The sequence below is a fragment of the Stegastes partitus genome, unplaced genomic scaffold (assembly GCF_000690725.1).
Source record: "Stegastes partitus isolate 25-593 unplaced genomic scaffold, Stegastes_partitus-1.0.2 Scaffold144, whole genome shotgun sequence".
In the NCBI taxonomy this organism is placed as follows: Eukaryota; Metazoa; Chordata; class Actinopteri; family Pomacentridae; genus Stegastes; species Stegastes partitus.
Genome location: NW_007577875.1, coordinates 610523 through 615891, shown reverse-complemented (window position 1 = coordinate 615891; position 5369 = coordinate 610523).

Here is a 5369-nt window from a genome sequence, read left to right as displayed (position 1 = left end):
GGGAGGGAGGGATGATGGGTTCTTTAGTGGTTGTGTGATCTCGGCCACCAGTTCCACAGCTGGTGCACCAGCAGGCAGCCCAGCCTGGCCATATGCTGCCTGGGCTGCTCCCATTGCTCCCATTATCCTCGGTGGAGCAGCCCCAACCCTCCCCCCCAACTCCCCCCACAAACCCTAAACCACCACCACCACCACCACTAGTGTGCTCTCTCACCCCCTCCCACCCTCCCACCACCACTTTCAGGCCTCACCGCAACTATTATGGCTTTGAAAAAAAAAAGAAAAGTGTACAGTATGAATGTTGAAGTGTTTGTAGTGCCGAAGCTTTTTGATCTGACGAAGAAGTACCAAAGTGTAAAATTTTGGAAGCAAAAAGCGCATTTCATTCTGACTAAACAGCACTCCTGCACTGATCCTGCATGTTTAATATATAAAACTAACGTGTGGTATGTTTATGTGCACGTTTCTTTAATGAAGCTAATTTTTTTAGCTGTCTGACGTTTTAATTTAGCCGCAGAAGCTAATCTGAGAAGTAACTGTTATTTAGAAACACAATGAACCATTTAGTATTTGATAAATAATAAACGTTATCCGATTGGAACCTCTAAAGAGGCACAAAGTCTGTGGAGGGAGGAGCACGGGGTGGATGGCTGGGTCAACAAATGTTGGACAGGAAGTCGCTGCTTCCCATTTCCTACTGAAACTACTTTGTTTTTAACAAGCTATTTTTAACCAAGTAGTTATTATTTTAAATTTGATGATAAATCATTTAATCAAATAGTAGTTTTAACCGAAATCAATCAAGTTGTTTCGAGCCGAAACCTAGCAACACCTGAACCATTACAGGTCTACAAGTTTAATTTTTGTATTGTTTTTATAAGCATTTTTATATTTATAATTAAGTATTTATCCTCTAATGACAATAAACTGAGAGACACCAGCTCGTCTCAGCATCTTAACCAGCATGTCTAGTATTTGTTACATAGCTTAGCTGGTTTTAGCTGTCTGATGTAACCTCGTTCTGTTTTGACGAGGTTTTTTTCTTTGCATTATTCATTGAATGAATTGACTGAAGCTGTTGTAAAACTAGCCGCTCCTCTCCTGATCCATAAAGTTAAAGATGTATAATACAGTCTGAAGTGTTGTTGTGTACATCAAGTAACAGTAGTGTGCAGCATGAATAAAATAAAAATAAAAATAATAGAAATAATCATAATAATAATTCTCGATTAAAACATCTAATTTTCCTGCATCTACTCAGGTTTAGTGCAGTTTTTCCCCTCCTATATTTCATATTTGTTTTGTTCCTTGTCCTTATTCCAAATCATACAATGCAAGGGAACACTTGATAATAAAAGCCTGTACTCTGAGTTTATCTTCTAGTTCCTTTATCGTGGATTTTCTTTTACTCTAATGAGTAACAACAACATGTAGCTTGAATTTAAAGAACAAGGTACATAGTTTTAAACAGTAGGAAGCCAGTGTTTTATAGAAACCATGTTGACATAGTTTCTTACACTGTTGTTCCTGTGTTTAATTCAGTCTTACATCCTGGTTTGGGTCAAATTTTTGACATTTGACGGCAATAAAAACACCCTAAACGTCATTTCTTTAGCCTGAAATTGGATTACTTTCACTAAAGTGACCCAGAATACCCCAAAATTTAATACATTTGTACACAGTTTTTTGTACACTGAGGCTGTTTAAATTTGACCTGAAATCCACTGAGATGTGTTTTACATCTACTAGTATCGATCAAATCAAGGAAAATGTTGGTTTTAGGGAATCTTGAAACTGTGAAACTGTACAGGTTATGTTTTATGGGGTGTTTTTATTTACATTTATTAATGTGACATGAGCTGTTTAGACATTCTGAATGGATCTGTAGTTTAACAAGTGGTCTAGACGCTGACTGTGAGGGAGGAATTCATAAACAGTACGTAAGAGTTAAACAAACTGAGCTAAAACTGACAGACAAAACTATCTTCACAGACAGAAAACAAAAAGACAGACAGGATAGAGCTTAAAGAAAGTCCAGAAGAAAAAACTTGGAAAAAAAAGCGCGTTTTTTTGTGTTTAGTTTGTTGTCATAACGCTGAACATTTCAGGTGCAGAAACCTTTTAAACATGAGCTTTCTGGAAGCCAAACTCAGAAAACAGGGAGTCCGCTTGTTGTTATAACGAAGCTCCTGATTGTGGTTCTGCTAAAATCTGGAGATCCAGGAGAACGTTTCCAGCCTCCCTGGCAGCCTTCACCCCCCCAGGCCTTTCTCATGCTCCACCACCTCCTCCCTCCTCCCTCGTCCTGTGTGGGCCTCCGTCAGCGGCTCGGCTACAGTTTCACCGTCCTGCTCTCACTGCTGTCGCCCTGTAGCTGACGAACACCCGAAACGTTCTGGGAAAGTTCTGCCAGCGTTTTCGGCTTGAGGCGTTTTTTTAGTTCCCAGAATGTTCTCATTAAAGACATTCGGGCAACTAAAGACGCTCTGGAAATGTTTGGTGGGGACATTGTTGGATCGTTGCGCCCTAATGTTGTCAGAACTGGGAACGTTCTTCTGTCGTTGTCATGTTTGTAGAACGTGTTCCCTCAACAACATTCCCAAAACATTGCAGCCAGAATGTTCCACCTTTGGTAATATACTGCTGAACGGGAACTTTCTTAAGTTTCTTTTAAATGTTGTGTTGAGAACATCCTTCCTTTGTTCTTATTGTGGAAACGTGTTATAGAAGAACGTTCTGTCATGTGTTCCCTCAACAAACAGGCAAATCGTTGCACCTTTTATGTTTTACATTACTAGAACCTTATAAAACGTTCTGACAAGAAAAACATTCTGACGCCTGAGGCCTCGATAAGATTTGGAAAACAGTTTTTGAATGTGCCTTTGGGAACATTCTGCCTTTATTGTCATGGAACATTTTCAAAATGTCTTCATCGAGTCGTTTAATATGTCGCCATACAGGAACGTTCTAAGAAGAACGTTCTGTCATCTAAGGTTTCAAAAATATCTTGAAAATGTTCTTTCATTTTTAAGTTTTGAGAAAATCATTTCTTTTATTGTCATTTTAGAAATGTGTTTTAGAAGAACGTTCTATAATNGAGTGTCTTTTAACCACAACTGCAGCCATTTATAACCACAAACCAAGCGGGCTGCGTTGTAAACAATACGATAACACACAACCTTTACTTTTACACGATGTACGCTGCACTTTAGCATCACAATCCACGGGTGTGAAGGATGTTTACACATTTCACTTGAAAACAAACTTTATAGCAACCAGGAGGGAAATTCATTCACTCCATTGCACGGTGCTTTAGTTCACTGACATTATGCCATTTTTCTATTTTTCTGCAGTTTTTAAAGAATCTTTATTTGTTATTTACAGCCAGCGCTGCTCCCAGTAGGCTGCATATAGATATATGTGCACATAGATGTATGTGCAGTCTACATATTTCACTCTGGTGCAACGTCACTGAATTCAAACCTGAGAACCGAGAATATTTTGTGCGATTGAATGACTCTGTACAATATCGATTTTCTACTATATCATATAGTTTTCTATCCATATTTTATACTCATAGAATAAATTTGTGCAACATTATTTTCCTTGTTAAATTTAATTTCTACATCTAGAAGAATCTGCACAAAACCAACAGTACTTATATTATATTGTATTTTGTCTGGTTTGCTGCTAAAATAAGATAAGACTTTATTCATCTGTATTTACCGTGTTAACATGTTCCTATGTTTGCTTTTTGTTGTGTGCTAAAAGATATATGGTGCAAACTAGGCAGTCAACACCGTGACCTTGAAGCTGCAGCATATTGATCATTTGGGCGTCTCTAAAAACACTTTCGAGAAACAGCAACAGTGTGGAGGTAAATCTAAGACATTTTAAAGCAGGACGAGATAAAAAAAAACGTCTAATTATGAAACTTTAAAACCCAGAAATACTTTTATTTTTAGGGGTTTATAAAAAAGGCTTTGAGAGGGAGTTTAAATTTAGAGGAAACTCCGATTGTCACAATTGACAGAAACCGACTTGACTTTACTGTTTTGGTTTCTTCTATATTTTAAGAACTGAAATGAAATCAGTCAGGTTTCCGTGGAAGCACGAGGGAGGAATTTTGCTCTAAACAAACCAGAACTGGGGAATCTACCCACTTGGTTTGTTTCACACAGATTCCTCGAGGAGGTCGGTGCAGCTCAGGAAAGCAGCTCGCCAGTAAGCGGACAAACAAAACGATAACCAATCAAATAATTAATAACTGTCATGTGATGACAATAAGCGCAGACACTGGGCGTCCTCACTCCGATCTCCTTTAACCCACTTTGTAAACTTTTTAAAACAACACACAGGAAATGAGAAGCGAGGTGGAGGATTAAATAAACCAAAACCGTAAAGTCACACAAACTCGTTTTATTTATGTTTTCTAAGTGTTTGTCGCCATTCGTGGATATAAAGTGAACTGAACTGAACTCTGAGAGAATAAGAGAGATCGAAGGAGGGAGGATGGGAGGGAGGATGGGAGGGAGGGATGATGGGTTCTTTAGTGGTTGTGTGATCTCGGCCACCAGTTCCACAGCTGGTGCACCAGCAGGCAGCCCAGCCTGGCCATATGCTGCCTGGGCTGCTCCCATTGCTCCCATTATCCTCGGTGGAGCAGCCCCAACCCTCCCCCCCAACTCCCCCCACAAACCCTAAACCACCACCACCACCACCACTAGTGTGCTCTCTCACCCCCTCCCACCCTCCCACCACCACTTTCAGGCCTCACCGCAACTATTATGGCTTTGAAAAAAAAAAGAAAAGTGTACAGTATGAATGTTGAAGTGTTTGTAGTGCCGAAGCTTTTTGATCTGACGAAGAAGTACCAAAGTGTAAAATTTTGGAAGCAAAAAGCGCATTTCATTCTGACTAAACAGCACTCCTGCACTGATCCTGCATGTTTAATATATAAAACTAACGTGTGGTATGTTTATGTGCACGTTTCTTTAATGAAGCTAATTTTTTTAGCTGTCTGACGTTTTAATTTAGCCGCAGAAGCTAATCTGAGAAGTAACTGTTATTTAGAAACACAATGAACCATTTAGTATTTGATAAATAATAAACATTATCTGATTGGAACGTGAGGTTTAACCTCTAAAGAGGCACAAAGTCTGTGGAGGGAGGAGCACGGGGTGGATGGCTGGGTCAACAAATGTTGGACAGGAAGTCGCTGCTTCCCATTTCCTACTGAAACTACTTTGTTTTTAACAAGCTATTTTTAACCAAGTAGTTATTATTTTAAATTTGATGATAAATCATTTAATCAAATAGTAGTTTTAACCGAAATCAATCAAGTTGTTTCGAGCCGAAACCTAGCAACA